General features: G+C 40.4%; 1 protein-coding gene across 2 annotated transcripts in view; it reads right to left on the bottom strand.

Annotated features, from left to right (window-relative positions):
- The window catches only part of PDZK1 (PDZ domain containing 1), a 42,803-nt gene extending 36,543 nt beyond the window's left edge, over positions 1 to 6,260 (bottom strand). Inside the window, exon 1 of one of the 2 annotated variants that reach the window (XM_029228410.1) lies at positions 6,089 to 6,260. The gene's annotated coding sequence lies outside the window, so the exon portion shown is untranslated. The remainder of the gene's footprint in view (positions 1 to 6,088) is intronic. The other variant, XM_029228411.1, reaches the window with a different exon arrangement.
- Positions 6,261 to 22,706: the final 16,446 nt, after the last annotated feature.

The following is a 22,706-nucleotide window of genomic DNA, read 5'->3' as shown; positions in this document are numbered from 1 at the left end:
GTATTTCTACGAACTTTGTAGAGAAAGGGTTTTCAGATTATCTAGTCTTCCATGTTTCCAGAAATGATTCTATCGCTTAGCAGTTACTTTTCCTCTCAAAACTCCAGCTTTAGACAATACTACAAAGCTACAGTAATCAAAACAGCATGGCATTGACACAAAAACAAACATATGGATCAACGGAACAGACCAGAGAGCCCAGAAATAACCCACACACCTATGGTCAATTAATCTTCAACAAAGGAGGCAAGAATATACAGTGGAGAAAAGACAGTCTCTTCAGCAAATGGTGTTGGGAAAGCAGGACAGCTGCATGCAATTCAATGAAGTTAGAACACAGTCTCACACCATACACAAAAATAAACTCAAAATGGCTTAAAGACTTAAATATAAGACATGACACCATAAAATTCCTAGAAGAGAACATAGGCAAAATATTCTCAGATATAAATCATAGCAATGTATTCTTAGGTCAGCCTCCCAAAGCAAAAGAAATAAAAGCAAAAATAAACAAATGGGACCTACTCAAACTTATAAGCTTTTGCACAGCAAAGGAAACCATAAACAAAATGAAAAGACAACCTACAGACTGGGAGAAAATATTTACAAATGATGCAACTGACAAGAGCTCAATTTCCAAAATATACCATCAGCTTATACAGCTCAATATCAAAAAAAAAAAAAAAAAAAAAAACAACCCAATCAAAACATGGGCAGAAGATTTAAATAGACATTTCTCCAAAGAAGACATACAGATAGCCAAAAAGCACATGAAAAGATGCTCAACATCGCTAATTATTAGAGAAATGCAAATCAAAACTACAATGAGGTGTCACCTCATACTGGTCAGAATGGCCATCATCAAAAAGTCTACAAATAATAAATGCTGAAGAGGGTGTGGGGAAAAGGGAGCTCTCTACACAGCTGGTGGGAATGTAAATTGGTACAGCCACTATGGAGAACAGTAGGCGGTTCCTCAAAAAACTAAAAATAGAACTACCCTATGATACAGCAATTCCACTGCTAGGCATATATTTGAAGAGAATGAAAACATTAATCTGAAGGATACATGCACCCCAATGTTCATAGCAGCATTATTAACATAGCCAGGATATGGAAGCAACCTAAGTATCCATCAACAGATGCAGGAAAAAAGAAGATGTAGTATAGATAATGGAATATTATTTAGCCATAAAAAAGAATGAAATTCTGACATTTGCAACAATGTGGATGGACCTAGAGGGCATTATGCTTCGTGAAATAAGTCAGAGAAAGACAAATTCTGTATGTTATCACTTATATGTGGAATCTAAAAAATAAAACAAATAAATGAATATAATAAAACAGAAACAGACTCACAGATATAGAGAACAAACTAGTGGTTACTAGTGGGGAGAGGAAAGGGGAGTGGGGCAAGATAGGGGTATGGGCTTAAGAGTTACAAACTACTATGTATAAAATAAATAAGTGACAAGAATATATTGTACAGGGACTTCCCTGGTGGCGCAGTGGTTAAGAATCTGCCTGCCAATGCAGGGGACACTGGTTCAAGTGCTGGTCCGGGAAGATCCCACATGCCACAGAGCAACTAAGCCCGCGAGCCACAACTACTGAGCCTGCACGCCACAACTACTGAAGCCTGCGCACCTAGAGCCCATGCTCCACAACAAGAGAAGCTACCGCAACAAAGAGTAGCCCCCGCTCGCTGCAACTAGAGAAAGCCGGTGCGCAGCAACGAAGACCCAACTCAGCCAAAAATAAATAAAAGTAAATTTATAAAAAAAGAAAAGAATATATTATACAGCACAGGGCAAGATAGCCATTATTTTGTAATAACTTTATTTTTTTTTCTCTTTTCTTTTGGCAGCATGGTGCAGCACGTGGGATCTTATTTCCCTGACCAGGGATCTAACCAGAGCCCCCTGCAGTGGAAGCGCAGAGTCTTAACCACTGGGCCACCAAGGAAGCCCCACATAATAACTTTAAATGGCATATAATCTATAAACATATTGAATCACTACGTTGTATACCAGAAACTAATATAATATTGTAAATCAACTGTAGTTCAATTAAAAAAAAATTCCAAGGCTATGCCCTTTCTACTACCAGTCTGCCTGGTTTAGTACAAGATTCTAGCCTCCACCCTTCACATTTGAGATATTCCCTGATATGCTCAAATTTTTGCTCCAACTTCAGATCTGATTATCCTTGTCTTTTTAGCAGCTCATTAACTTACTCAGAGCCTGACATTTTAAGCTCCAGTGGTTTTCTGTCCCTGACCTGAGTCAATGTTTATGACAATCTCCCCTTTTACTCCCTATGTTACTCTGGCCTTATCCAACACCTGAAGAAGCAGTCTGTGTAGTCTGCATACCTTTGGAGGGATTTATTAGGCCAGGGTCCAGATGCAGAACTGAGATAAATGTTTTACAGCAGTGAGAGGCAATGGGCAGGAGGGAGGGCAAAGCCGTGGTCCTCGGCTGGTTCACACATTGTGGCCCCACATGACTGCTGATCTAAACTTTCTAGTTTTTTTCAGCAACCAGGTAGCAGGTCAGGGCAGGCCTGAGGACCCCTGGAGAGCTGTGACTTATTAATACTTGCAAGCTGGCTGCAAAGGATACTTTAGTAGTCATTCCCTCCCTCTTCCTTTTCCCAGCTGAGGGGTCAGAATACACAGTATTTTTCCACTGGGGGGAAGAAAACTGACGTGCAGAGCGAGAACAGGCCATGTCCTGGGTTCCTGAATGTACCAAAGTTTGGGCACTCTCGGAGTATGGATTAAGGTCTCTACTTGCCTCTTTCTGAAAGACACAGAAATGGAGGATCGATGGTCCTTGGGAAGTTCGGACCCTGTCTGAAAGAGCAAGTTTCTCAGGGACCCCAAAGGGACAAGCTTAGGGATAGGAAAACAGCAAGGAAAGTGCCAGGGATCTCAAGGCCAAAGCCTCAGCCTGACTCCAGTCCTCACAGAGAGACTGGGGACCATCCTATCCATGGGTGAAAGGCCAGTGAGAGAGAATCAAGACAAGGAACAGCCTAGTGGTCCCAAGTCTGTGGCATGATTTAAAAGACACCCCTTAAAAAAATAAATAAATTTTTAAAAATTAAAAAAATAAAAATTAAAAAATAAAAGACACCCCTGCCTCAAAGTATTGCCTCCTTCAGGATGGTCCCAGGACTTCCTGACACTCTAGTTTGGAGAACAAAGGAATTCATGTGCACCCTGTTTTTCCCCATTGCTTAGAATTCTGACATGCCGGAAAAAACAAAAAACCCCACGATACTCATTATCCACTGAAGACAGTACATCTTCTTCTCAAAAGCCCAAGTCAGATTAAGGATGATCCCATCTGATCTGCCTCAGCCAGCTATGGGAGTGCTGAAATTCTACCCTCAGCAGTGGATCCTCTGCTATACACTATCTTTTCCTTTCCCCTACATCAGACTGGAAATATTCCAGAGCACAAAATGTGAAGTCCCTGATTCAAAGACTTGGGCATCAGGAAGTCCTGGGATTCTTAGCGGCTGTGGGAAGGCTGAAGAAGTGCAGATGTCACAAGATGTGTGAGGCTACTTTCTTCAACTCCCTTGGCCAAAGACAAAGCTTGGCAGGAGGCTTAGCGAGGAGCTCAGCACTGGGACTCACAAGACTGCAGCTTGTGGGGCAGCTCTCAAGGGGCGATAATCGGAGGAGGACGGGGATCTGCAGCTCTAGAGCCACGTGCTACACGACATTGGCATCCAACAGGCAGGGAGATGCCGAGAGGAACCATCTTCCTATTTGCTCATACAGCACAGTGTGGCTTTGCGGTGGCGGTGAGGGGACATCCCAGCCCAGAAGACAGACAGAGCTGCAACTGCAGCCATTTCTGCCATCAAGCTGCTGTGTCCTGGAGAAGCTCAGGTTATCCCCATACAGATCTGCGTGTGGAGCAGGTGGCAGTGTTTGGGCTGCCGAGCCAGCAGTTCTGCAGGAGGGAGGCCTGGCTGCAAAGGAACTGCTGTCCTCTGTGACCAGGAAGAGACAAAACAGACTCTCCCTCATACCAGTGAGTTGGGCAGACAGATTTTCTCTGCCTTCTATTTAAAAGACAGAACTTGAGGTCAATATTCCCAGTGAGCCATTCACTACAGGCTGGAAGTTAGAATTGCAACTGAGAGGTGCTGTTCTCAGGGCCTGCCCTGTCGCCCTCATACCCACACCCCCAAAGCTGCCACCACGTCCCCACAATAAAACAGCCCTGATTCCCTCCTCTTATGATATTACCAAGGACTCTGGGCAAGAGGCCAGTGGAGACAGCGGCGGGATTGAAATGCCTACACGGCTTTGCTCTAAGTGCCCTCTGGCCCTGAGGTTTGGTTTCCTTCCAGAAAACTATTGGCTGTGCCAGAGGGGTCAGTTCGCACTTTCCCAGGGAGACTCTGGGTCCCCCACCAGGCCCGTGGAGCCAGGAAAGGCTGAGGGCAAGGCAGAGAAGGGGAGTAGATCCCTTTTCTCTGTCAGCCTCTGACGTGCTTCCTTACATGGCCTGTCACCCAGGTTGCCGACTGTCACGCCCGTCACAAAGCAAGTGTAAGCCCCAGATCAGACCAAGGTTCAGAGGTGCTCTCCCCACCCAACACCCCACACACTCACACACAGTAAGAGCCATGTGTAGATGCAGCCAGGTGAGCCTCAAGGGGAAATGTGCCAGAATAACAAAATTTACTCTACATGCAGATGTGGTCTCAGGCATCTTCATTGCCTAAAAGTCTGACGTGGTGGAGTGAAATGTGGAAATTAGTCACAAAAGCTAAAGTGATCTTTGGCTGCAGTGAATATACTAAGCTCTGACTATGCTGAGGCCGGTGGCAGGTCTGAGACCCACACACACTTGACAAGGGAACTTTACAAACTAGACTCCGGAGGAGAGTAGCAAGGATGAAGGAAATATTGACACTGTGCCATAAGGAAGAGTTGAAGGAACAGGATATTTAGCCCAGAAGGGAGAAATGTTAGCTAGAATGATCAGCTTTCTTCACAGATTTGATGAGACCCCATGTAGAAAAGGAAAGCCAATATGATGCTAATTGGCCAATATGATGCTAATATGATGCTAATAGCCAACATTTATTGAGTACTTACTATGTGCCAAGCACCAGGCTAATTATTTTACACACATTTTGTCATTTAATCTAAACATCAGTGCTATTACTAGTCCCACTCTACAGATGAGGAAAATTCGGAGAGGTTGAGAGTCTTGCCCAAGGTCACATACTTAGTGGTAGAGTCAGCAGGTGAGCCCAGGCCTGAGACTTAACCACCATCCAGAGACATGTTCTGTGTGGAGCCCTTGGCAGAACGAGACGCAGTGGTTGCAAGTGAAAGTGAGGCAGATCTGAAGGTAACATGAGAAAGAATTTTTAAACAACTGGAGGCAACAAAGAACAGTGGGCGGGTGCTTTGGGTGGTCATGAGCTACACACCACTAGAGAGATGAAAGCAGGGCAGGCAAGAGGTGTTAGTAAGACAGTTTGCAAGGAGAATTACAGCGGCAGCAACAGCACCTGGGAACTTGCTAGGAGTACAAATCCCTGGACCCCACCGCAGCCCTACTGAATCAGAAACTCTGTGACTGGGCCCAGACACCTGTATTTTAACAAGCCGTCCAGGTAATTCTGATACACGCTCAAGTTTGAGAACCACCGGCATAGAAGTTTCTGCACCCGGCGAGGGACTGGACTAGCTGACGGTGTTAGTTCCTTCTGTCTCTAAGACCTCACAGTTCTGTAGAAGCAAGATACAAATATGATTTAACATCTAACCGGATTTTCTTTTAACATTGAGCGCATTCTAGTAATATCTTGGAAACAATATATCAGCTGCTAAATTGTGTGACTGGACTCAGGTAACTTAGACATCCCAAGGCTGACAAAATTAATATTTGGAAGGCTGTGGGCAAGGGGCTGCCCCTCCAGCCCCCCACCCCCGACCAGGAAGCAGCCTACATTCTAGCCACCTGTCGCTCCACGGGTTTCCAAACAAGCCCCGAACGTCCCCACTCCTTGTTCGTTCCTGTTGTTCCTCTATCTGAAAAACACTTACCTTTTGAAATCCTCCCTTCTCTGAAAGCTCAATTCAAATGTCACTGTCCGTGAAAGTTGCCGACAGTATCTGGTGCACGGGGCAGCCTTCCTTCCCTCTCTCCTTCCTGGGTTTTGTCTCACTTCTGGGCAACTCGCAGCACCTAGAGCGGTCAGCCTCGTCTCACAGGGGTGGAGCCTCTCAGCAGAGCGGCGTTCTCCTGGCGCTTAGTCATGTGAGCCCCCCAGCACCTACCATTCGATGATGCTCAATGAGGAGGGATCAGAGGCAACGTTTTAGGAAAATGATGTATGCAACTATTTACAAGATGAACCGATGCTGCCTGACGGGTGAGAAGGGAGCCCTCTGTGATTCAGTTTCAAGTCCTGAGGTCTTTGCAGAACTTTGAGGGTTTTGCAATAACCACTGTGAATGCATGTGTGTGCTGCCGGGATGAAGGTGCCCCACCTTCACGCAGCTACAGCCCTGTTATCTTCAACTCCTCTTCATGTTCGTAACAATCTTCGTTGCATAATCTCTGGATGATGTGAAATACTGAATGCCCTCTCAGCCAACCTTCCAAGTATCCCACAGAGACAAGCATGGACAAAACTCCTTTTTAGAGAACAGGGAGGTCATAAATTAGACCACGAGTGTAAGGACAGCAAAGAAGGATACTGGGTCACCAGATACCAGGCCCAGTTTAACAGCTTATGTCTGCAGGGCTAGGTGTCCTGTGGGCTGTGGTGGACTGGCCCTGTGACCAGGATGCTGGTGAGAGACAGGGAAATGGGATGAAAGACCCCCCTCCCCAACAAGGTTTTCTGTACCCCAGGCTCCTGGAATTGACTCATTCTACTGTGATACCTGAATACTTTGGTGGAGTAACGAGGTGTTCCTTATGTCTGTCTCACCTGACAACACTTAGGAGGATGGCTTCAATGGGGCCGCGTGAAAGGACCTCAAACCCCAGAAGTCCTATTACAATTTTGGAGCAGGGAGGCACAGAGCACTACAAAACAGGAATTCCCTGTCCACACAAGGGTGAAAGGGACTCTAGATTAGTCATGAAAAATTTCCCCCAACCCCACTTGGCCTCCTGGGTAGCACAGCACTGGTTGGCAATCATGACAGGTGTTTGCTGTAGAACCAGGAGACTGCCTGTTGTGCTGGGTCCCCTCTGGCACAGAGCCTGGCCCACTCTTGCAGAGGTTAGAACCCAAAGCTTTTCATTCTCAGACCAATGCTCTTTCCACCAAAGTGCACAAGCCTAGAATTTAGGAATAATCGTTGCAATCTCCCCGGCCATCAACAACCAAGGAGGAACAGAACAGAACAGAAATGGGTGAGGGGGTCACAAGTGAAGAAATAAGGTCAGTCATCCATCCCTTCACCCGTACATACAGGACCATTTTGGCCGCCCTCACCCCTCATCTCCCCTGCTCCCCCAGCCTCCCTGCATCGCTCCTAGCCCATCTTCCCCTTCATCCTGCAGCAGCTCTGTTCTCTGTCCTACTTCTAAGCAAAGTCTTCTCTCAAGAAAAGACTAGGCACCTTTCTTTATACTTGAGGGCACATTCTGTCCTTATATCTTCTAGTTATTCTATTATCAGTCTTATCCTTATTATGAACTATCAAGTGAAAAAGCTTTCTCCCCCAAGGTGAAGAAAATAATTTCAAAGAGTGGTTTTTCTCAGCCCTTTCAGCACATTAGTCTATTTCTAACATGCAACAAAAGAAAAAAAAAAAAAGGAAAAGGAAAAGGATAAAATGGCAAAGGAGGACACGGAGGAGAGAGAGGAGAGAAACTTTCACAGTAAGGGTGGAGGAGAGCAGCAGGAAGACCCCTGACTGCTAAAAAAGAACCCATTCTCTGGCTTTCAAAGACCATAACTACCAGTAATGAAGGCACCTGCAATGACAGACGTGGGGGATGGAGTTTCAACAAAAATGAACAAGTCAAGGGCTGAGACCTCATTCAAAGTGCTTTCACCAGAGCCCCCAGCCTGAGAGCAGGAAAGAAGAATTTCTGTCCTGAGGTAAAGAGCCCCACTGGGGACCTGGGGTCTGGGAGCAGGGATGGGACAGTTGACAGGACTGCTCAGGCAAGGACAGGCTTCCAGTGAGGTCCCTGAAAAACCCCGTTTCTTGAAATGTTCTTTGCCCCCGGAAGCCTGGGAAGAGAAGTGTTCCGCATGCCCACGGGGCTGGCATGCTCGCTCTTCTCCAGGGGGCTTTCAGGGATACAGCCTGTTCTGACAATATCCTCAAGTGGGAAAGAACCACACTGTGTGTTCATGGGAGGGAAATCCAGGTGAACTCCTTGAAGTAACTGCACCTGAGAAAGCCTAAATTCCTTGTGCTGTTTTAAATCCTCCAGGCTAATTTCAGTCTTCTTGGGGGATGAATGACAAATGGTTGTTCTTATCAATGAAGAGGAGATAGTTACCAGAGGAAAATTACCAAGGTTTGAATAAACTCTCCTCTGGATCCCTCAAAGCCTGGCCTGGGAAAAGCCACTGGGCTCCATGGAGCTTGGTGCTCGCCGTGTGAGGCACCTTGAGGGAAGCTCACATCCCAGATGTATGCTCTGGGGGTGATGCAAAAAAGGGAGACTTTGGGTCACTGGCATGTTTTTGGCAGAGTAAACCTGGGGATTCCAGGGTGAAGATAATGGTTTGGAGATAGTTTTCCCCAAGTTCCAGAGTTATACACTTTAGTGGGAAGACCCTTCACATAGAAATCAGGAGACCTGGTTACCTCAGTTTCCCTACATGCAAAATGAGGACCCTGTCCTGCAGGAGCCCTTAACTGAGGGTCCATGGGATCGTGAATCGGGGGGAAACATTACATCTTTTTTTAACTTTTTTTTCTCGGTACGCGGGCCTCTCACTGCTGTGGCCTCTCCCGGTGCGGAGCACAGGCTCCGGACGCGCAGGCTCAGCGGCCATGGCTCACGGGCCCAGCTGCTCCGCGGCATGTGGGATCTTCCCGGACCGGGGCACGAACCCGTGTCCCCTGCATCAGCAGGTGGACGCTCAACCACTGCGCCACCAGGGAAGCCCAACATTACATCTTTATTTTCACCAGTCTCTAGTTGAAAGCATTTGCTTCAACTATGATGTAGGCAACAAACCACATTAGAACTTGCCATCAATAGAAATTAGTTACTTTCAAATCTCCTTACGGTTGTTACAGATTTCTCAAAATGTCCTATATGCTCATCACTATTATGAAATTACAATAGTTTATTAGGTTGATGCCACATCTTAAAAAGCACGTATACTACTCTATCACACATTCTTCTAATGTTTGGACAACCATTTTGAAATAATTTGTTTATTTTGTTATCTTATGTATTTTATTTTATGAATTGTTTAATGTTATTCTGAGAACAGGCTCCACAGGCTTCACGAGACAACAGAAGTGTCCACAGCACATTTATGTTAAGGTTGAGAAGCCCTGCTCTAATGTGTTGAGAGGGGTCAGAGCCGGAGGCCTGAGAAAGCAGACAAGCGCTCCAAGGGCCTGCTGACCCTAACTTTGGCTTACATACAAATCTGGCTCTACTCTAAGGAATTTGGTGTTACGGTGATTACTGAGATCCCATCTCTGGGCATCTTTTTCACTTTTGTGGGAGATCTGCAAACAGAGGTATTTGTGGAGCGGATTGCTAGTGTTCCAGCTCCTCTGACAGGCTAGGTCTGGGCTTTGGTAGAGAAGAGAATGGAGCCTCTTCTTTACAATCTTGTCCCCACCAGAAAACCTTGGGCACAGCTTCATGTGTCATTTAATCGTCACAACATTCCCATGAGGCAGCTTTAAACACAAGAGGAATGTGTGGCTGAGCAATTTTACGAACGTGCACGAAATCACACGAAGCTTGGATCTGAACCCAGGTGCCTCCCGCTTTAAAAGGTCGGGGAAAGGAGGGCGTGTCCTGTCGGCTGCGGCTGCGAGCTCTCCATACTGAGAGTCCACAGGCCCTGGGCAGCCAACGGAGTTCAGGAATCGCCGGGAAAAGGCTGAAAGGTGAGGGTGCCAGCCTGGTGCCAACCTAGTCTGCACCCTCATCCTTGCCCGCTCCGGGGCTGGCCACATTTTATGAGGCAGAGGAGAATGCCTCCGGCACCTGGTGGACCCAGAAAGTCCCCAGACTTCCCTCCCCACCACCTCTTCCTGCTAGTGAGGGCCAGCTGCCGCCCTTGTACAGGCTGTGACCCCAGGAGCCACCAGACCCGATCTTGCACCCCCCAGACCTCCGCTACTAGTTTAGGTTTTCCCTGGCTAGCCCGCACGCCCCCTGCGCCCCGGCCGTTCAGGGGGCCAAAGGTTGGTCTCAGGAAGGCTTCGACTGGAAGGCAGCGCCCTCTAGCGGTCAGAGTGCAGAACCAGCAGGGCCCTATCTGCACCACACCAGGGTGCTCCCGGTCCGGAGCACAAAGGTCACCTATTCCAGGAGCATCCTTGTCCCATGGACCCCACCTACCCACAGCCCTCCACAACGGCCCACGACACACTTACACACTCTGCTTCAGCTCGGCCCTAGGCACCGCGAAGCCCGGCCACTCTTGCATCAGCGCCTGCAAGCCGGCCAGCCTGTCTGCCGCTCTTTTCTTGGAAGCAGTCCCTACCCTGCCCCCTCCCGTCCCGCTGCACCAGTCCCTAAGGAACCACGCCGGGAAAAGGCATATGACCTTCTCAATATCTCACAGCTAGCTAGTACAGAGCCAGGACTGGAATCCAAATCTCCCCAGCACACTCACCGCTGCACCTGTAAGGCACCAGCTCCCCAAAGTCAGCAGACATCTGTCAAGGCCTAACTCCACTGCCATCTTGCAGCCTTTCCAGATCCCTCATTTAGAATTTCTCCTTCCCTATTCCTTGATATACTTTATGACCTTATTATCGTTATCAGAGTCCTCCTTGTGTTGCAGCTGTTCCTGAATGGCTGGATGAGTGTGAGAAAAGAGGCAAAGGAAATTCCAAGAGAAAGACCCCATAACTTGGGGGTTAGAATCCTTGCTCCCACACTTAGAAGCTGTGATTTTAAGCTGGTCACAATGCCTAAGTCTCCATATGCTTAGTTCAAATGACAGATTTTTAAATAACCATAATAGCTCAGTGTTTTATCAGAACTAAACGCAATCATGTGTGTGGATGTGCTTGAGACACTGTAAATTGTCTCAAATATGAGGAACCATAAAAATAATCATGGCTAACACTTACTGAGCCCTGACTCTATGCCAGGCACTATACTAAGTAGTTTACATAGGTTGCTTCATGTAACCTACACAACAACCCTGGGAAGAGAATATTATCATCACCATTTTATAGATCAATGAGCAGATTTTCAAAGAGGTTAAAAAACTTGCCGAACATTATACAGCTAATAATTGTCAAAGCCAGATTACAAACCTGTCTTTCTGATTTTAGAGGCTGCATTTAACCACTAAAATAGTCTGTCTCTGCTGTTTTAGTTATCTCTCTGTGCCCTGTGTCACGTGACACGTCATAGTTGCTCAGTGTTTGTCAAAGACATTCATTTATTAAGGGCTGAGCATAGTACCTGTCCCAGGAGCCTAAGAAATTTGCTTGTCACCAAGTTTTGGGACCAGGACTTGGACACAAGCTGTCTGGCTCCAGAGTCTCTGCTTTTAACCACACCCCTTGGCTGAAGGAATAATTGCAATCCTCTTTCTCTTTCTTTTCAAATCAGATAATGCTTGTAGTGAGACACAAAAGCATATCACTAAACTTTCAATGTTTTGTATCAAAAGTCAGCAGGACATTCTGTTGGAGACATGGTGAAGCACGAAGGTGTAACAACATAGGAGAGGGAACAAGAGGTCGAGGCTAAGGCTGCAGCACTGGGGACCAGATCACTGAGCTGCTGTTGCTGCTGGGATTTTTTATTAGGATTGTGACAAATTTATAGGTAAATATAAAGAAAATTAACAATTAATCTCCATTTAGATTTTCTTTCATGTTCCTTAATAGTACTTTATAGTTTTTATCTTATAGGTCCTAACAGAAATCTTGTTAAAGACAGAAAGAAAAACATCATATGATATCACTTATATGTGAGATTTAAAAAAAAATAATGATACAAATGAAATTATTTACAAAACAGAAATAGACCCACAGACATAGAAAACAAACTTATGATTACCAAAGGGGAAAGTGGGGGAGGGATGAACACGTGATATAAAACTGATAACCAACAAGGACCTACTGTATAGCACAGGGAACTATACTCAATATTTTGTAATAACCTATAAGGGAAAAGAATCTGAAAAAAAATAGATATATACATATATGTAAAAAAAAGATGAAAACGGAAGAAAAAGCCGGATTCTTTTGAACTATTGTCCAGATACTATTTGTCCAAATACAGAGTCAAATATTCTGTATTTATTTATGTAAGACTATATTCAATGTCAGCAACACTCATCAGATATCTGGTGAGCAACCTTCTGAAGTGTGTAACTGAAATACCTTCGGAATTATTTTAATTCTGAAAATATTTATTGTACTAAAGAGTTTATTTATTTATTTTTAAACATCTTTATTGGAGTATAATTGCTTTACAATGGTGTGTTAGTTTCTGCTTTATAACAAAGTGAATCAGCTATACATATACATATATCCCCATATCTCCTCCCTCTTGCGTCTCCCTCCCACCCCCCCATCCCACCCCTCTAGGTGGTCACAAAGCACTGAACTTATCTCCCTGTACTATGCGGCTGCTTCTCACTAGGTATCTATTTTACATTTGGTAGTATATATGAGTCCATGCCACTCCCTCAGCTCGTCCCAGCTTACCCTTCCCCCTCCCCGTGTCCTCAAGTCCATTCTCTACGTCAGCATCTTTATTCCTGTCCTGCACCTAAGTTCTTCAGAACCATTTTTTTTTTTTTATATTCCATATATATGTGTTAGCATACAGTATTTGTTTTTCTCTTTCTGACTTACTTCACTCTGTATGACAGACTCTAGGTCCATCCACCTCACTACAAATAACTCAATTCCGTTTTTTTTATGGCTGAGTAATATTCCATTGTATACATGTGCCACATCTTCTTTATCCATTCATCCGATGATGGGCACTTAGGTTGTTTCCATCTCCGGGCTATTGTAAATAGAGGTGCAATGAACATATTTGTACATGACTCTTTTTGAATTATGGTTTTCTCAGGGTATATGCCCAGTAGTGGGATTGCTGGGTCGTATGGTAGTTCTATTTTTAGTTTTTTAAGGAACCTCCATACTGTTCTCCATAGTGGCTCTATCAATTTACATTCCCACCAACAGTGCAAGAGGGTTCCCTTTTCTTCATACCCTCTCCAGCATTTATTGTTTCTAGATTTTTTGATAATGGCCATTCTGACTGGTGTGAGGTGATACCTCATGGTAGTTTTGATTTGCATTTCTCTAATGATTAGAGATGTTGAGCATTCTTTCATGTGTTTCCTGGCAATCTGTATATCTTCTTTGGAGAAATGTGTATAAGAGTTTATTTTAATGTAGCAAATAGCAAAAAGTTTATAAAGTTCCCAAATATCTTACTGCAAACAAAGCCAGTTTTCAGGATCTGGCCTCAAAGTTAGTTCATTATAATAAAATTATTGAGTATTTGCTTTAAAAAAAGAGTTGGAATCAGAGTTCCTCTTGGTTTTCTGGATTTAGGAATGTTTAGGAAATACCCTGGAGGAAAAGAATGCAAGCATCCTTCCCTGAAAAGAGCAGATAACAATATCTATGAAAATTAAATGATTCAATGCATATAAAGTACCTGACATACCATAGGCCCCTACAATTACAGTTGCTTTTTCCTCGTCCTCCATTTCATTTCTAAAAATTACTTTTTATAGGTTATGTGTTTGCAATACACTCTATTTTTCTTGAAAAAAAATTTTAATTAAAAGTAATATGTCCCTAAGGTAGAATAAATCAAGCAAAATAACATACAGTGAGAAAAAAAATTTCCTTACACTTACCTCTCTCCCTACCCACAGTACACCCTCCCAAAAAAACGTTCACTACTTTAAAATTTTTTCATTTAACCCCTTTGATGGTTAAGGTTATAATTTTAATTATATACCTTTATTTTCTGTTACTTCAAAGAGTATCTATTGGCCCTCCTCCATGAGGAATTTAACACCCTGACATCACCTCCTGCTTTCCAATATTTGTTAATGATATTAAATGTTTTAGTCCTTCTAGTGCTCATCTTCATAAATTTAAAAATACTTACATCTTTATTGCTTTACTAATTTTACATGTTTTTTTACTCCCCTCTGAAAATTGAGGAAATACCAGTTAGACTTCTTTCTTACTCTCCTTTAACTCTAACCCACCTAATTTTTGTAAGGTACTTTAAAACTTTTTACATTGTCAAGGTTTGTAACATTTATATTTGTTCTGTAATACCAGTTAACTGATCCATGTTATGCCTGTAGATTTATTCTATAAGGAGTACTAACAACATTACAATTATGTAAATATTCAATTAAATCAAGCAGTTTGATTGGATCCAAAGAAAAAGAAATATAATCTTATGACATTAATTAAATCTTTGCCTCAAAAGAGAATGTTACAAATTTCAAGGTCAAATGGACTTCCTTTTCATTTCTTTCCAGATGTCTTCCATTCTTCAGATCATATTCAGTGGCTGGGGTTTCTTATATCTTACAGTAATACTATGTTTTGTCTTCCTTTTTGGCTGTGTAGTACCTACTTGAGTAATTTTCTTCATAAATGGTGGGTGGGTGGTAAACCTTCTCAGATCAGTGTTCTCAATTTTATATGCATGGTATCATAGTGTGTATGTACACAGGTATGTATATATATGATTTTATCATATATTTTTTAAATATATTATTTTATATGTACAAAATATGTAACATATATCTAAAAATCTAAAGCATAACAATATAATTAACACCAATGAGCCCACGGCACAACCACAAAATTAGAACATAAACAAAAGCATCTTCTACCTATGTATTTCTCCCCATACCATCTTACTGACAAAGAAAGAATGATAGGCAAAGAAGATGCAATTTGTGAAAAATAGGATTTAAAAACAATTTTTACATCTATGCTAATTGCAGAGAATGTGATCTTTTTGACAAAGATTCTTTGATATTTGCTTTATTGGCTAGTACATAATCAATTTTGTAATAAATAAAGCTAAGGAAAGTAGAAGGAAAGAATCAAGTTAAATGTGGAAATCAACAAGAAAATAGAAAATGATAGAACTATTAAGTAAGTTGAGCAGTTTATTCAGGAAAAACAAGCAATAAAATAGATAATTAACTAACGTAATCAAATTCTTTTTGTGAAGTGAGCATAACATGTATTCCAAAACCCAATGAAAGTAACACCAAAAAATTTTAAAAATCAATCTTATTGAAGAATATTGAAGCAAAAGTCTTAAATAAAATACTATGAAACAAGATTGTTTTGACTATTCAGGGTCTTTTGTGTTTCCATACAAACGATCCCAAATAGCCAAAGCAATCTTGGAAAAGAAAAACGGAGCTGGAGGAATCAGACTCCCTGACTTCAGATTATACTACAAAGCTACAGTCATCAAAGCAGTATGGCACTGGCACAAAAACAAAAATATAGATCAATGGAACAGGACAGAAAGTCCAGAGATAAACCCACACACTTACGGTCAACTAATCTATGACAAAGGAGGCAAGAATATACAGTGGAGAAAAGACAGTCTCTTCAATAAGTAGTGCTGGGAAAACTGGACAGCTACATGTAAAAGAATGAAATCAGAACACTAACACCATACAAAAAAGTAAACTTAAAATGGATTAAAGAACTAAACATAAGGCCGGAAACTATAAAACTCTTAGAGAGAAACACAGGCAGAACACTCTCTGACATAAATTGCAGCAATATCTTTTTTGATCCACCTCCTAGAGCAATGAAAAAAAACAAAAACAAATATGACCTAATTAAACTTAAAAGCTTTTGCACAGCAAAGGAAATCATAAACAAAATGAAAATACAACCCACAAAATGGGAGAAAATATTTGCAAATGAAGCAACCAACAAGGGATTAATCTCCAAAATATACAAACAAAACAGCTCATGCAGCTCAATATCAAAAAAACAAACAACCCAATCAAAAAATGGGCAGAAGATCTAAATAGACATTTCTCCAAAGAAGACAAACAGACGGACAAAAAGCACATGAAAAGATGTTCAACCTCACTAATTATTACAGAAATGCAAATCAAAACTACAATGTGGTATCACCTCACACCATCAACAGAATGGCCATCAACAAAAAAATCTAAAAACAATAAATGCTGGAGAGGGTGAGGAGAAAAGGGAATCCTCCTACACTGTTGGTGGGAATGTAAATTGGTACAACCACTATGGAGAACAGTATGGAGGTTCCTTAAAAAACTAAATATAAATTAAGAAAACACTCCCATTTACCACTGCAACAAAAGGAATAAAATATCTAGGAATAAACCTACCTAAGGAGACAAAAGATATGTATGCAGAAAATTATAAGACACTGATGAAAGAAATTAAAGATGATACAAATAGATGGAGAGAGATACCATGTTCTTGGATTGGAGGAATCAACATTGTGAAAATGACTCTACTACCCAAAGCAATCTACAGATTCAATGCAATCCCTATCAAACCACCACTGGCATTTTTCACAGAACTAGAACAAAAATTTTCACAATTTGTATGGAAACACAAAAGACCCCGAATAGCCAAAGCAATCTTGAGAACGAAAAATGGAGCTGGAGGAATCAGGCTCCCTGACTTCAGACTATACTACAAAGCTACAGTAATCAAGATAGTATGGTACTGGCACAAAAACAGAAAGATAGATCAATGGAACAGGATAGAAGGCCCAGAGATAAACCCACGCACATATGGTCACCTTACCTTTGATAAAGGAGGCAAGAATATACAGTGGAGAAAAGACAGCCTCTTCAATAAGTGGTGCTGGGAAAACTGGACAGCTACATTTAAAAGTATGAAATTAGAACACTCACTAACACCATATACAAAAATAAACTCAAAATGGATTAAAGACCTAAATGTAAGGCCAGACACTATAAAACTCTTAGAGGAAAACATAGGCAGAATACTCTATGACATAAATCACAGCAAGATCCTTTTTGACCCACCTCCTAGAGAAATGGAAATAAAAACAAAAATAAACAAATGGGACCTAATGAAACTTAAAAGCTTTTACACAGCAAAGGAAACTATAAACAAGACCAAAAGACAACCCTCAGAATGGGAGAAAATATTTGCAAATGAAGCAAATGACAAAGGATTAATCTCCAAAATTTACAAGCAGCTCATGCAGCTCAATAACAAAAAAACAAACAACCCAATCCAAAAATGGGCAGAAGACCTAAATAGACATTTCTCCAAAGAAGATAGCCAACAAGCACATGAAAGAATGCTCAACATCATTAATCATTAGAGAAATGCAAATCAAAACCACAATGAGGTATCACCTCACACCAGTCAGAATGGCCATCATCAAAAACTCTAGAAACAGTAAATGCTGGAGAGGGTGTGGAGAAAAGGGAACACTCTTGCACTGTTGGTAGGAATGTAAATTGATACAACCACTATGAAGAACAGTATGGAGGTTCCTTAAAAAACTACAAATAGAACTACCATATGACCCAGCAATCCCACTCCTGGGCATATACCCTGAGAAAACCATAATTCAAAAATATACATGCATCCCAATGTTCACTGCAGTACTATTTACGATAGCCAAGACATGGAAGCAACCTAAATGTCCATCGACACAGGAGTGGATAAAGAAGATGTGGTACATATATACAATGGAATATTACTCAGCCATTAAAGAAGAACAAAATAATGCCATATGCAGCAACATGGATGGACCTACAGATTGTCATACTGAGTGAAGTGAGTCAGACAGAGAAAGACAAATACCATATGATATCCCTTATATGTGGAATCTAAAAAAAATGGTACAAATGAACTTATTTACAAAACAGAAATAGTCATAGATGTAGAAAACAAACTTGTGGTTACCAGGGGCAAAAAGGGCAGGGAGGGATAAATTGGGAGATTGGGATTGACATATATGCACATTATTATATAAAATAGGTAACTAATAAGGACCTACTGTATAGCACAGGGAACTCTACTCAGTACTCTGTAATGACCTATATAGGAAAATAATCTAAAAAAGAGTGGATATATGTATATGTATAACTGATTCACTTTGCTGTACAGCAGAAAGTAACACAACATTGTAAATCAACTATACTCCAATAAATTTTTTTTAATATTATGAAACAGAAGCCAGCAGCATATTAAAAGACTAATATACCAAGACCAAATGTTATTTTTGTTTTTGTTTTGTTTTTTAGGATTGTAAGGATGTATCAATTTTAGGAAATCTATTAGCATTGACCACCATACTAATATGTGAATAAAGAAAAATCATAGGGTCATTTTTGTTGATGTTTAAAAGCCAATTAATAAAGCATTCAGTATTTATTCTAGATATCTTAAAAACTCAATAAAATAGAAATAAATATATATTCCTTAACATAATAAAATATATCTCATCCCCAAAGAGAGCACAATGCTTAATAAGGAAACAACTGAAGAATCTCCCATTAAACTAAGAAAAAAGACAGGACTCATTATCACCACTATTATTTAATATTTTCTGGAGATATTAACCAATACAATTAGACAGGAGAAAGAAATCAGAGATATAAAAATAGAAAAGGAAGTAATTATCATTATTTACAAATAATATGATTGCATGACTAGAAAATCCAAGAGAAACAACTGAAAAATTATTAAAAACAATTATAGAATTGAGTAAGAGAAGGTAACTGGGTATGAAATTAATATTTAATCATTAGTTATCTTTCAGGTGTGAAAAACAATGAAGAGTTAAAAGATATAATGAATGATATAAATTAAAATGATATAAAGATACAAACAAACATAAAAGATGCAATGGGAAAGCGATAATATTTTCAGCAGTGATATAAAATATTAAATACTCAGAAATAAGCTTAAGAAATGGACGAGACCTTTATGAAAAAACTTCTAAACGTGGCCGAGCTACACACGTATCAAAACACAAGACTTTAAAAACGGTAAGGAATATCATGTTCTTGGATCAAAAAATTCAATGTCACAAAAATTTCAGTTCTAAGTTAAAATATAAATAGAACATAACCCAATTTTAAAAATACCAGTAGGTCTTCTTGTTGGTAGATGGTGGGAAAGGAGAGACCAGATAAGCAGATTATAAAAATTAGATAGAAAATTAAGTTAATAGAAAAATTCTTAAAAAGTAAAGAGGGGGACTAAATATTAAAATATTCTAAATCTATAAAAATGATTAGACATTTAAAAATATTAACAAATATATAAATTACTATTTTCTAGGAATTAAAATATAAATCTAAAATTTGTCAGGCACATATATAAACAGAATGAATGTACAGAAATAGGCATGCATACACACAGATATATTGAATATATGACAAAGCATTTCAAGTCAACGGTGAAAAGAAGTTTCACTCAACTAAACGTACTGGAATGACCGGTAGACAACTTGAAAAATTAAGTTGGTTCTGTACCTCACACCTTACACCAAAATAAATTTCATGAATACCAAAAAATTTAATTTAAAACATGAAAAAATACGAATACTGGAAGAAACCATGGGAGAATTTTTTCAGTCTTGGGGTGGAGATGGTCTGTATACATGTCACATAATTATATGAAAACAAAAAGATTCCTGCAAAACAAAAACTACCATAGGGAAAGATGAATGGCAAACTAGAAAAATATTTCTACCTCCTATCACAAAGAACTAATTTTTTGAGTATAGAAAGAGCACCTACAAATCAATCTGAAAACACCACCAAAGACATCAACCCAATAGGAAACGGGCAACTTTATGGAAAGGGAAAAACAAATGTCTCTTGAACATGTAAAAATGTGCTTAACCTCGGTCATGATAAGATAAATATAAATTAAAACTACATTAAGGCCATTTTTCACTTCTCAAATTAGCATCATGTTGTTGGCATGGGTATGAGGAAGCATTTCATATGTTGCTTGTGGAAAGGTACGCTGGTGCAACCTCTATGGAGGAAAATATGGCAACATTTCTCAAAATTGCAAATGCATATACCCTTTGACCAGCAATGCCATTTCTAGAGATTCATCATTTGCAAAATGATGTATGTCCAGGTAGGGTTTGGAAAAAAGATTGGAAATAATCAAAATGCTCACTGATGGAAATCTATGTCAATAAATTCACATAATTATAAATACTGTGCAGCAATTTTTAAAGAGGGAAAGCGCTTTATGTACTGATATGGAATGGTCTCCATGACATACTGGTAAGTGAAAAAAGAAAAATGTAGAACATCATTCGTTGTTGTTATTATTGTTGTTTTTTAAAAAAGGAAAAATAGGGAATTGCTTATATATGCACAGAATATCTGTAGAAGGGTCCACAACAACAAAGCAACATTGGTCAATAATAGATCACTGGGTAGTCGGTGTAGGAAGAAGACTTTTAACTGTATACCCCTCTCTACTCTTTGAATTTTAAACCCTGTGGATGTAATTACCTATCCAAAAATCCTATCCCATTGTAGTTTGGTTACAAACTACAAAAGTGCTTAAATACATTTTTAACATCTACACAGAGGATTTTTTTAAATAAAAATATTTATTTTATATACATAGCTCTGCAATTTGCCTTTTTTTGACATGATGGTATATTATGGACATCTGCCTTTAGGCCCATATTTATAGAACTCATTCTTTTTAATATATAATATTCTATTGTGTAAATTAATCAAAATTCATTCAACCATTTCCCTTTTGATGAAAATTCAGGTATTTTCTTGGTTTTGATTTTTGTTCAGTTTGGGCTTTTTGACATGAAAATAATTTTTCTTAGCTAAAATTAGAAGATATAAATATAAAGGTAAAATAATTAAAATATTGGAAGAAAATTGTAACCTCAGCCTGAGGGTAACTTACTTAAACAATAAAGGAAACACAAATGACTTAGGAAAGAGAAGTATATTGTATTTAACTACACACAAATGTAAATTTTCCTTATGGAAAAAAATAAAGTCAAGAGACAACAAAATGAAAGAAACTATTTGTTAAAAAAAAAGAAAGAAAAAATGGCAACAGGTTAATATCTCTAATATAGAGAAAGTTCCTAGAAGTTGATTTTTTTTTTAAGCATGCAAAGAATATGAACAGGCAATTCATAGAAGAGGAAATACTAATGACCAATAAATGTATGAAGAGATCCTCACCCTCACTAGTCATAGTTTCGAAGGCAAAACAACAGTGAGGTCTAATTTTTCATCCATCAGATTGGCAAAAATGTAAAAGATAATAACCAGTATTGGCAAGTCCATGAAGAAATGTACATTAAATATTCTTGCTGAACATCTGAATCTCAACCATCTTTTTGGAGAGCAATCCAATAACATAGTAGAAAAAATTTTTAATGTTCATATTCTTTGACCAGCAACCCAACTTAATTTAGGGGAAAAAAATCTGAAAATATAGCCTTTAGTGTCTCTCTATGCCTCTTCTCTCTTTCTCTCTTTTCTCCTATCTTCTCTCCAGTACACCTCATTTAATTAACTGTGTTACTTCCCAGCCAGCTGGACTCTCATGTCCAAGCCCTCCTCCACCTCCATCAGACTCTAGCCAACCGAGGCTACTGCCTGAAGCAGGGGGATGGTCTTGGATCCCTGTAAGGCCTTGTCTAGGAGTTCCCCTTGTGCTTTCAGAAAAGTGAGGCCAAGGACATCAGCAGAGCCAACATCTGCTTCGAGTTCCTGGGGCTCTTGACAACATGCAGCTCCTGGCAGAGGCTGCTTTGCCCTGGCCATTCTGGCTGGCAATTGTGGAGAACAAGCTTGGTCGTGAGGACAGCCCATCCCGAGATCCCCAGAGCAGAGACAGCCGCCATCAGGGAAAATCCTGAACTCATGAGGGATGGATCCCATGATTTTTTTCTGGTGGGGAAGAAAAGGACCCATTCTTCTTGACACTAATGAAAGGGTGAAAAATAGTTTCTTTTTCTTTTTTGTTGGAACTAACTCTATTGCCCTCCCCACCAGACATTCTGCCTCTGCTATATGTTGCAAAAGAGCCTGGTAATTTGGCCCTCAGGCTCTTACACACTATAAATATATGAAATCCAGGTTTGACATCTAGATACTACAATATTTGTCAACTTTAGCAACCCACTTAACCACTCTGTGCCTCAGTTTAACTGTAAACTGGGAACAATAATACCTGTCGCTAGGGCTATACCAAAGATTAGATGTATACAAAAGAAGTTCCAGTTGAAGAGTAGAAATAAAATATAAACCAATTCTGAATTAATGAAGAACTGGGATTGCAGATCTCCCTCAGATACGGGTATAGCCTGTAGGCTACTCTTCTAAGAGGGTGGTATTTAATGTCTATGGAGCAGCCCTCATCTCTGCCTCAACATTTATATGTGAGTGAATTTAGATTACCATGTATACACCCGGCTTCCATGGCTAACACTCCTCTTCCTAGTCCAGGATGA

Source organism: Monodon monoceros, unplaced genomic scaffold (assembly GCF_005190385.1).
Source record: "Monodon monoceros isolate NGI ecotype Baffin Bay Population unplaced genomic scaffold, NGI_Narwhal_1 Super_Scaffold_18, whole genome shotgun sequence".
Lineage (NCBI taxonomy): Eukaryota > Metazoa > Chordata > Mammalia > Artiodactyla > Monodontidae > Monodon > Monodon monoceros.
The sequence above is the reverse complement of the archived record's forward strand: the minus strand, read 5'-3'. Positions and strand labels throughout refer to the sequence as shown.